Source organism: Rhinolophus sinicus, linkage group LG06 (assembly GCF_036562045.2).
Source record: "Rhinolophus sinicus isolate RSC01 linkage group LG06, ASM3656204v1, whole genome shotgun sequence".
In the NCBI taxonomy this organism is placed as follows: Eukaryota; Metazoa; Chordata; class Mammalia; order Chiroptera; family Rhinolophidae; genus Rhinolophus; species Rhinolophus sinicus.
Genome location: NC_133756.1, coordinates 145,232,053 through 145,244,137, shown reverse-complemented (window position 1 = coordinate 145,244,137; position 12,085 = coordinate 145,232,053). Strand labels below are relative to the sequence as shown.

The 12,085-nt window shown below is 42.9% G+C and overlaps 1 protein-coding gene across 4 annotated transcripts in view; it reads left to right on the top strand.

The window, feature by feature from the left end:
* The window catches only part of PAMR1 (peptidase domain containing associated with muscle regeneration 1), a 150,587-nt gene that overhangs the window by 115,658 nt on the left and 22,844 nt on the right, over window positions 1-12,085 (top strand). The window lies entirely within an intron of this gene.

Genomic DNA, 12,085 nt, shown 5'->3' with positions numbered 1-12,085 from the left:
TGTTAGTTGCCTGGGCTCAACCAGATAGCAGAAATAAGAGGAAACTAACTCAAAGAAATGACTCACTCCAACGCAAGCCGGAGTTTCTAATTCACGTTCTTGAGCGGGAAGATGGGATTCTTGTGATAGTAGATACAAACTTTGGCCATAGAAGGAGAGACACTTGCTGAGTGTAAGCATATATCTGACAGGGTATCTGTCCTTGGGAAGAGTACACGCTGACCATGGCATGTGGTGGTGCCAGGACTGTCCAGCTCAAGTGTGTGGTGCCCCGACTGTGCCTTTGGGAGACAGACTTAAACACTGTGGTCAGAAATCATCTATCCAGGGTCTCTGGTAACCATGAGCCTAGGCATGGCATGTGTCCTCACAGAAGCGTAAGACCTAAAGCAGGTGTAACGGACTACAACTGTCAGCGTGCAGAGAGATGCACAGAAGAACAAGAATCAACATTTAGGGGAAAAGCAAAGGACGGCAGAGAATGGCCTTGGCAGGGTTCCCCAAAGCGGACCCTGAGACGCGAAAGTGTGTGCAGGTGACATATTAAGCTTCCAGGAGAAGCTGGTAAGGGAATGAGGAAGCTGGGCTGGGACGAGAAGGAAGCCAAAGTGAGATTTCAGGCAAAACCCCAGCCTCAGTGTTAACCAGCATTGAGACATGGAATGTGAATCATATCTCAGAGAGTGTCTGGCTTTAAAGCAAGGGGACTGGCCTTTCATGCCTCCACTGTCATGAGTGATTGACTATGGGTTGCCCTGGGTGAATAGGAGGACGTGTTATTTTCTATGCATGAGGGCCCAGTGCTTCCAGCAGCCCTGGAGCAGCCGAAGAGGTGGTAGGTGCAGGCCACTGAGAGGGAAACAACAGAACTTGGGCAGGGGGAGGAAAAGGGCGCACAGAAAGGACGAACAGGCATCCGAGGGCATAGCACCAACGGTGTCTGCTGCCATCACTCTGATGAGTGTGCACAGGTACTATGGGACCTTCCTGTGAGGGGCATGAGCTGACAGCATTTTATCAAGTTCATACAGTTTTCCAGTAATTTCATGACTTTCCTTATAAGTGATCCCGATGGAAGCCAGGATTTCAATAGTGTGTCCCTGCGTGTGCCATTGTGTTCTGCTAAAAGCAGCCTTTGCTTTGGTTTGTCACTGCTGACTGGAGTGCAAATCATGCCAGATGCTTAGAAAATGATGCTCTATGTTGTGGTCCCGCCTCGTTTGAGCCTGCTGTGTTGTGTGCCGGGCAGAGAAGAGAAAGTTTGCTTTCTCTTTGTTTCAAAAATGTGTTTATAGAGTGATGCTGGAGTCTTGACAATGGCAAATCCTGAGCTTTACTCTTTAGAATCAGAGGAGGAAACAAAAAAAGAGGAGGCTTAATTTCTTGATGAAGTAACTGCACAATATTAGGGCTTTGACAAATAAGAGGTAAAGTTGGATAGAGGGAAAACATCATGAATTAAGCTAAAATGCCTTGAAGAACCTGGGTCAAATCAGGGAGGTAAAAGAAATTAGTCCAAAAGTTGTGACTAGAACATTTCTGAGTAGCTTATCAGCCCAAAATTGACTTCTCAGCATTGTTATTCTTTCCAGAAAAACAAAACAAATACAATGAAAAAGATTGTAAAATATGTCATTATGAACTGATTCATAAGTTGATTCTCCAACTGTCTCAAGTCACTTTTAGTCTCAAAAACACCAGCATAGATGGACACGAGAATTCTTCCTAGCCACTTTTCAAAATGTTGTTCAAAACCCGTAATTCCCTCAGTCCCCTGTAGTTGTAACTGGGTGAAGATATTGCTAGTAGATATCTGATATGTCATTTGCTGGCATCAATGTGGCGTCCAAATATTTGATTATTTTCTATAAGATTTAGGTTTGTTTTCCTTCTAGGAAATTTGGCATGAGTTCCAACTCAATAGGGAAAACATCACAAAAATTAGCTGTGGCTTTTTTTTGTAATTACAAGGTAATTACAAGAAATTACCTTGTAATTTCTCAACAAACCTCAATCATTTTCCAAAGCAGCCTTATCATCTATAAAAACAAAAAAGAAGGGAAAAAAAAGCTGTATTGTTTTCCTCATGAGTATATCAATGAACTATAAAAATCTTCCTGAGGGAAATACTTTCAAAATTAAGAAGAAACCAAAACATTCTGGGATTCTCCGAACTCTGAAATACCCAAATTGGACTAAGCACTTGTTTAAAAAAATAGCTTTAAAAAATTTAAAGCAAATATTAATGAGAATTCCATCTTTTATTTATGTAGCACCAAATCTGATCCTAGGAGAATCTCCTCCATAGCCACTGCTCTAAGGATCTGTCCTCCTAAAGTCTGTGGGAAGGTAGATGTTCCTTTTAGCAGAAGAAAGGTTTAAAGCATGGAGTGCAATGCACTGGTCCCCATCCAATTCAACAATTCAAAACTAGAAGCTAGAATTCACATTCCTCACTTTGTTCACAGTCTCTCAGACACAGTTCTCACCACGGGGCTTGGTGAGACTGGATATGATCAATTGATATGCTCTGATTATACCCTCATGTCTCATTAGCGTGTCCTCTCAAAGGACTTCCCTTCTCAGGTAAGGCCCACCCTTTGCTCTTTTCCAAAGAGAATCCTTGGTAATGTAAAGTACAGCATAGCGAATATAATCAATACTATTGGAATAACTATGTATAGTGCCAGGTGGGTACGAGACTTATTAAGGGGATCACTTCATAACTTAGATAAATGTCTAACCTGAAACTGTACACGTGAAACTAATATAAAATACTATTGAATGTCAACTGTAATTGAAAATTTAAAAAAAAAAAGTAACCTAAGAAGAAAAGAGAGAGCCTCCTGACTGTCTCTTGACATAAGCTATTCTCTTTATTTTCTTGGTGTTTGTGTATGTTTGTGAGTGGGAATGAAATAGAAATAGATTTTCTACTTAATTACAGGAGAAATATATACTCGTTAAAATAATCAAACAGCACAGAGGAATATAAAATAAAAAGAGAGCATTGTCTCTTTCTGACCAATCCAGGTTCCCAGCAGTTAACAATGTAGTGAGTATCCTTCCAGACTTTTTTCTATGGTGTGCACACCGAGGTTGTTTATATGTCATTTTTTTAAAGCTATCAGTGCTTCACTGGGGGCCGTTTCGTCCCCAACTCCTGCCCCCACGGAGCTTTTGGCACTGTCTGGGAACACTGTTGTTGTAATTGCAGGGGCCGGGTGCTGCTGGCATGTGGTGGGTAGAGGTCGGGGAAACGGCTAAACATCCTGCAGGGCAGCCCCCACAATAAAGAACTATCCAGCTCAATGGTCAGTCATGCCAAAGTTGAGAAACTGTATTTTTTAAAAAAAGTGGATTGAAATATACATACAGTTTTTCAACTTGTTATTTTCAGTTCTCGTATCATGGATGTTTTTTCCAGGTCAGTCCACATTGGTCATCCTCATTTGAAGAAATGATGGCTGCATATTCCATTGTATGCACGTATATACAATCATATATGCATCCAATTCTGCAAGGTGGACTTGTTATCATGTTGAATTTTTTCTATCACAAGAGCTGCAATGACTATCCTAATGTATATTTCATGGTTCACACGTAGAAGTATTTTTGTAAGCTAGATTGCAAGTTGTTGAGGGTACACGTACTATTTAAACTTTTGAGAGCAGTTGCCGAAGTGGTCACTGCAAAGTTTTACCAGTTTACAAAATAAGCCGTGGTCAATACCTGTCCTCCACATCAGCATTAGAACTTGCATGTCAGAAACTAGGGTCAAGCTGGAAATGGATGATTTTCAGAGGAATTCCGTGGGGCTGAGGGGACATTCTCGTTCAGACTCCGTGGGGTATTAGAGAAAGAGTAAGAAACAATCAGCATGGGTTGCCCTAGTTCAGTCGGTGAGAGGGTGTGAGAGCCCCAAGTACAGTTTTTAAGTGCTGCTCCCTCAGGCTTCCCCTTTTAGTTGTTTCCCAAGAAAGAACAACTTTCCCCTGCTCCCAGGTACCGCCTCCGAGAGCAAAAAAAGGGGAGTAGCCCCCTTCAGCCGTTAAAGGGCCAAGCCAGCACCCTCAGTGACCCCAACCTCCTTGGGCCATCGGGTAAGAAACTGGGGCCCCTTTTTCCCTCTGAAGTTTCCTGTTTCTTTGTCTGGAACACAAGGACAAAATAAGTTCTCGAGTATGTGGTCAGAATGTTGTTTTGAAAAAGTGGAGAGGGAGGGATTCATTTCCCTGCTCCAGTTTCCATGTTGCCTTTGTTCCTTTGGCCCAGTTGACCATGCCGGGCTTTCCCCCTGCATGCTAATGAAGGACGATGAAACGGGCTAAATCTTGGGACATAATGCTTACCCTGCAGGCTCTGATGTGCCTTTGAACGCAACAAATCGGCTTCCACCAATTAAAGAAAAATGGTGAATCTGGACTCATTGGGATTTTGGAGCCTCAGAAGGTTTCTAGCCTGTCCCAAGGGCTGGGAAGAAAAGAGCCCAGGATGAGAGGCACACTTTATACTTTAGCTTCAAAGAGACGACCCGTGCTTCTCAGCAGAATAAGTGATTAGGGAACTTGGTGGTTTTCATGGAAACGTTCACTCTGATGCTATGAGACTGTGCTGAGACCCCCAGTGGGTTGCAATCACCTCTCCCATCACAGATAAATAATACGCTGGGGACTTGGTGACATTAACACAAATTGTTCTAAGTTGGGGCATTGTCAAAATGGAATTGTTTTTGTTCTAGAGTCCCATCTTCTCCTTAATATGTAGAAGATAGGTGCGCCTTTGTCCATAGTAGGGGGACGAGCTTGGACCTGGGGTCAGAAAGAGCTTGGTTTAACTCTGAGCCTGCAATTTACCAGCCAGGTGATCTTGAACAAGTCATTTAACTTCCAAGAGCCTCAGTTTCCCCATTTATAAAGTTCAGAAAAATAGTACCAAACATGCCTCAGGATGTTTGTGGGGATGGAATGAAATAATCCACATAAGGCACTGAGTTGAATAATAGGACCGTTATTCTTTTTACTACTTCTGGCTCCCCTGTTACGGCCATTGAAACGTTTGGCAGAAAGCAGGAGATTCTCCAGGTAAGGGGTTAGGGCAACAGTGCTAGCTTCTACAAGCTGGACGACTCCATCAAACCTGTTTTAGGGTTCCAGGGCTGGAGAAAATTATTCCACGAGTTTCTGAGTTTTCCCTGTGAGCTGCTCTTCCCAAATCATTGCCAGACACTAAGTATTGCCACCACTGCACCTGCAAACGGGCGAGAAAGATCTGGTTTTAAAAGGGCAAGTAGACACTGCCAAGGTCATTGTCATAAAAGAATTCTGGATCCCACGAGAAGACACCCACGTTGGGCATGATGGATGGGAAACCTTTGTAGCTGGGACAGCCTAGCGAGGGAGCTATTAGAAATGAGAAGTGGAGTAATGGCGAAACTCCAGAGCAGGTTGCCCAAACGTCATCACCTGGTCAGCCTCCCTTTTTCTCATGGGGTTTTTCAGTAGTCACTCATTTAACCTGTGTTGGGCTGTATGCCCATCCCCTGGTGGTCGTAGAGGAAACCGGGGCTCCAGAGTGTCACTTAACATATTTTATTAGAGAGACAGGACAAAAAAGAGAATGAGCAATTAAGCTTGCAGGGGATGGGGACGATAGGGATAATCCCATGGAAAAGACTCCTGGGGAATCCACAGTTGTTAGTTAGCCTCAAGCACTTGAGAGCTCAGAGCCTTCAGGGATTGAGGAGACCCGGAAGACCATCAGCTCGCGATGGCTGCCTTCTCACACACCTCCTTCCACCTGAGCCTCCCGCCTCCTCTCTCTCCCTAGCATGGAAATGAATGTCTGACATCCTTTTCGGCGCACTTAGAGGGATGCCATCCCATTAGGCTTTAGATCTGAACAGCAAAAGCTGTCACTGAACACAGTGGAAGCTGCCCTTCTATGGTTGTCAAGGGGTTTATTTGTTTTTATAATTCAGGGGGAAAGTTTCATTTGGATCACTCCCTTGTTGGGTGAGCCTGAGTCTACATAGACCAAGCAACATTTTAGCCTTCATACTGCTGGGCTCCATGGGCCCCTGGCCTCTGAACCCAAGCATTGCTATGTCTCATTCAGGGTAAGATGCTCGGAGGTTGGCACATAAGGGGTACATTTTGCTAGTCAGCAATTATTTGGGTTATGGACAGCATTCCAGCCAAATAACAAGAGGACAGGAGAGACCACCTAATCAACGATCCAGCCTGACTGTCTCTGAGAGCATGGAATGGAAAGGACCACACCCACCATTGTGTTACTGAGAAGGGGCTTCCACCTGCTGGCTCCTTATCAGAGTCCTCTTGGCTATTCCTTTGCAGATGGGGTCACTGAGGCAGGATTTACTGCAGCAGGCAGATTTTAGTTTGGTTCTGGGTTAAGAGGTAATCTGTTAGTGCTGGGATGGGCTTTATGCCCACCTGAGGGAAGAGGGAAGAGGGTGGAAACAGGAGAACACGAGAGCAAAGCAGAGTTAACGTCTGATGGAAAACATCCCTGCCAGCATGAACCCAAGACTGACTCCAGCCCCTTGACAAAGACTGTGGAGCCCTCACTTTTCATTAAATGCTTCTGCCTTGTGGGACGTTTGCTGTCTCACGCTACTTCGGAAGATGGACATTTGCTCTTTGCAAAACGCAAAGCATTCTTGTTGGTATCCAAATATGAACAACAGCAGTAGTTATTGTTCTCTGTTCTCACTCTCAGCCAGGCTCTATGCTTTATGTGACATTATCTTATTTAATTGTCACAACAGCCCATGGGGTAGGTATCATTCCCTTCCCTGCTTTACAGATTCATCCAGCCAAAGTTTCTGAGTGTCTGTTAGGTACCAGAGGAAGTGAGGCAGGGCTCTACAGTATATATTTTTTCTTCTATTTGGCAGAACCACAAAACAGTTCCAATCGTAGCCTTTCTCAAGCGCAGAGGAGAATGCCACGTGTCATTTAGTGTCTGGCTACAACTTCCTCTAGTGAGGCGTATGGTGATGGTGCTGACAAGCATTACTAAGTGGGCAGTGAGAATTACTCATCTCCCAGCACTCAGATGTGCCCAGCACCTCGGGAGTCTCCAGCAAGGTCGTTCTCTTTATTCTCAAGGCTAAACAGAGCAGAATTGTTCAGTTCAGGCCATTTTCATGGTGAGCGTTGCTTATATTTTGAAAGGTTGACTATCGACACCACAGGGGGGCATGGTCCCCAGTAATTTAGTGTTAGTACCCACCCCCCACCACAGCCCCAGGAGCTGACTCAGAAACCTGAGAACTGGGGAAGCCCCAAGAAGGCCATAATCGAGCAGCTCCCCTCGGTAGAGGGTAATGAAATTTCTACCAGGTACATAGGTTACACATCTACTCTACCCAATGAGGATGCATCTGGGTGACTGTGGACAAAAGTAAAACGACTAAGAGTTTCTGAAGATTTTTCAAAGTTGACCTGTGTCTTCAGCACAGGCAGTTTCAACTGTCTAACTAGGCCATCTAAACTCCGGAAAAGCGGTGTCCAAAAGACCCAGTGTACCCGGGGGCAAGGACAATACTGATTAAGATCAAATAGCTAATTGTAAGCCTCAGGCTCCAAATTGCTGTCGGATGAATAAATAGCAGTGTGTGCAATCCAAGCATAATTTCGCATGGATACTGTCTCTTTCACACCAGCTGGGGGCTGGATAAAAACATCAGGGGAGCAGAATGCTATTGGCTGGAAAGGGATAAGAAAGGTTTTGGCGTCATTATTCCTGGTTGGGGAAGACCCTTGTGGGAGTAAAAGATGTTTGGTTTGGTTCAGAAGTGCCAAACTCACACGTAAGTGGAACAGGAAAACAAGGAACAGAGGGAGTCCATCCAGCGGTGTTTCGTCTCTGGGTGTTGGTCTCGTGTTAAGTCAGGATTCCAGAATGAACAAAGCCCCAGTGAAAAAGGTCATGCCTTTTCCAAACAGAACCAAAATTCTGCCACAAATTGCTTCCTTGATTTTGGTGACGAGTGAGAATGGGTGGATACCAAGAGTATGCTAAGAATTGAGACTCACACGCCTTACCTGCCCAGTGTCGAACACCAGCTAGATAATGGGGTAGTGAATTTTGCTGATTTTGGATCTGTTTTCTGTGCTGAAATTCTCAGGTAATCTTACAGTTCTGACGCACAGCTCATTAAAGAGACAGACTAGTAACCAGGTGGCTGGATACTAAATATTTCATTAACACAAAATTTGAGAAAAGAAATGTATGCTTTTTCACGTGCAGTTTTGTAAACGACATCAAACTATTTCTGAAAGCAAGCAGGTCTAAATAATAGTAATTAAAGGAAAACGAAATATTAATAATTTAGGAGCAGGGTAAGAATGCGTGAAGGAGAATATTTGGTGGGATGAGAGAGTTACATTTGCGTTAACATTTGCATCCGATGACGTCACCAACCTCAAATGGCTCTCGTTCTGAGTTTCCTGGCAGAATGGCAAAAAGAGAAATGCTTTCGTTGGTATGGCTCTAATTGCATTAGGTTTGGTGCAAAAGTAATTGTGGTTTAAAAGGTTAAAAAGAAATGCAAAAACTGCAATTACTTTTGCACCAACCTAATATATTAAATGCCAGCGAACCTAAGTTCATTTGGAGATGCAAATATTACAACCCCTGCTCCTTTCCTCTCCTTAGCTAAAGATGGGTGCTGGGGAAATGTTTTCCACTTCAGTTTGGTAGATAACAGAAATTTAACCTAATTTTATACCATATAGTTTTAAAAACTAGATCCTTCCACCTCTCCTGGAAAAAAAAAAAAAAGGAGCTGGGTTTCATGTGCTTATACCATTACGTGCATGCAGGCCTACTGGCTTCCAGCCCCTGACTCCTGCCGTTCTGCCTGAGGGCTCTCTCTAGCTCTCAGAGCTCTTATCTGTAGGAAGACAGGAGGTGCCGAGGAGTTCATGTTTATCCCGTCATTTTTCTTTCTTTCTTTTTTTCTTTTAAGATGTAACTTGAGGTTATTTATCTGGGATTTTTCGTTTCTTGAGATAGGCCTGTAATGATATAAATTTCCCTTTTAAAACTGCTTTCACTGCATCCCCAAAATTTTGATAGCATGTATTTTCATTCTCATTTGTTTCTCTGTATCTTTTGCTCTCTCCTCTTGTTTCTTCTTTGACCCAGTCGTTCTTTAAAAGTATGTTGTTTACTTGCCACATATTTGTGGTTTTTCCGGCTTTCTTTTTGCAGTTGATATCCAATTTTAAAGCCTTGTGATCGGAACATATGCTTGGTATAATTTCAATCTTCTTAAATTTGCTGAGGCTAGTTTTATGTCCCACTATATGGTCTACCCTTGAGAATGTTCCATGTACACTAGAAAAAATGTATAGTCTGATGTTTTAGGATGAAGTGCTCTATAAATGTCAATTATGTCCATTTCATCTAATGTATAATTTAGGGCTGCTATGTCTTTTTTTTTTCTTTTTGGATGATCTATCCATAGCTGTCAATGATGTATTTAGGTCCCCTAGTATAATTGTGTTTTGTTAAATTTCTCCCTTTAGTTCTGTTAGTAGTTGCTGGGTATATTTCTGTGCTCCCTGATTGGGGGCATAATATTGATGACTGTTATGCCTTCTTGTTGTATAGTCCCCTTTATCATTATGAAATGTCCATCTTTGTCTCTTGTTACCTTTATTATCCCTAAGTCTGATTCATCTGATATCAGTATGACTACACCTAATTTTCTCTGAATATCATTTGCTTGGCGTGTTAATTTCCACTCTTTCCCTTTGAGTCTGTGTTTGTCTTTGTAGCTGAGATGTGTCTCTTGGAGACAGCATATGGTTGGGTTTACTTTTTTGATCCAATCTGCTACTCTGTGTCTTTTTATTGGTGAATTCAGTCTGTTTACACTTAGGGTGATTATTGATACATGAGAATTTCCTATCATTCTATCTCTGGTTTTCTGGTAGGACTGTATCTCCATTGTTTCTTTGACTTTTTGTTGCTATCTATTATTTCAGTGTGGTGGTATTTTTCCAGAAACGATTGATGGCAGTTAGTAGGCAGTGACTCATATCCCTCACAACTTGGGTACGGTGACTCTGAGGCAGGTTCTACCCTGTCTCCCACTTCCCAATGGCATTGAGCCCCGTAGCTGCCACTGGTAACTTTCTTGGTAAGGTGAATTTCCCTGTCTTACTTCCCTCACAACTGCTGTTGGTCTTTCCTGGGATTGCCACCTAAATAAACTATGAGGTTGGTGCAAGCGTAATTGCGGTTTAAAAGGTTAAAAAGAATTGCAAAAACCACAGTTACTTTTGCACCAGCCTAATACTTGCACTCAAATCTCTCACAGCCTGCCTCTGGGGGAACCCAACCTTAAGACACTTCATGAAAGTATTTCTTTGAGGCACTGACCTCGTAGAGGGCTAGAGCTCAGGTCAGCTAGGTCGCCATTTGGTTGTTTCTTTAAAATATTAGGTAAGCCCTTGTCAATGCTGAATAATATAGATGTCAGAGTTGCGTTGTCTGCAGGATGCTCAAATATAATCATCTGTATTATTGATTTTAAAAAGTCCAGTGTGAGATCCAAAAAGTGACATCTTAAAACTCTCTCTCTCTCTCTCCCTCCCTATGTGCATAAAGGCCAGCCCAGTTTTATATAGGATGGGATGCTAGAAGTGAGTGGAGACCCCAGTGATGTTTGTGGAGTCACTATAATGCCTCACAAAGGACTTGGAATCTTCTGAAGGACTCGGGCAAACTTTGCCAACTTGCATTTTTTAGGCAAGGGGTAGAATATGGCTGCTCCCACTGTAGTGAAGCATTACTGGGCCCCTGCTCATTGTCTCCTCTTCCGTAATTGTGCCCTTGACTGGCTGGTCACACTGCATTCACTTCAATGTGAGCCCTGGTGAAATGGTCATCTCTGCATCAACAGTTCCGTCTGGCACCACAGGGAGACCACAAATGTGATGGAACTGGGGGCTTGAATTCTAACAAGTCTCCAGTGCTTATCCTTGGCAGGAACATCTAAATGAGACCTGGTTCCATTTCACCCAGGCTCCACCCTGGAGATTGAGAGGTTTTCTTTCAGAGAATGCAGCAGGCTAAATGGTGTCAACCCAGTTCAATCGATTGTACCTGATGAAATCTTTATTGCTACTCAGACTACAGTTAAGTGCTGGGGATGGCTAGTATTTGCTGAGACCCCTACCCCACCATTCAGACTCATTTAAGGTCCCCATGATTACCTGGATTTTATTCCTTGGTTAGGATCCTATGTTCTGGTATAGTTTTAGAAGCACATTTAAGGAAGACACTAATCACTCAGGATAAATTGGTGCTAATGAAAAAAATGCATCTACATATACGTATATGTTTACATACACATACGTACACATATACATGCACTTACACAGTGGAAAGTTCACGAACTTAATTCGTCAGACCTTCGTATATATATACATATACATACACATACACATGTGTATATACATAATACATATACATGTATGTAGATCTACTCCCCTGAAGACCTGAGGAATCAGTAATTGGAAGGAAGGCCCCAAAACATATATTTATAAGTGCGTAAGTGAAGCTGGGGAGAACCTTGAGATATCTCAAGCCTTAACTGACATAATTTGTATTTCTGGGTTTAAACGAAAAATCTCCACATTAAAGTTACAGGAGACATCTGCCAATGCCCTATTCTGCTGGGCACCGAGGAGGCACTCATTAAATATATGGTACAAGAAAATTAATCAATGAAATCAGTAGCACTTCACAGTCTTTCTCTGCCGAAATACATGCTGGACTTCCCACGGCAAAGCAGTGACTAGATTCGTTGGTTCCTGGGGCTTTTTATAGATCTTGTCTCCAAATTTAAGCTTACACCTTTGAGACTGAAGCAAACTGAAAAGACAAATGTGTTCATGGGAGTGTGGTGTAGCATGTCAGCATTCTGCAGTTATTCAGGAAAAGCTATTTTGTGAACTAGGATATACCAGTGGACAGCGATATAATGGAATGAGGTCTGTTTTCTTGCCACAGCTGGGATCTGCCCCCTGAGTTTTGTGATTAT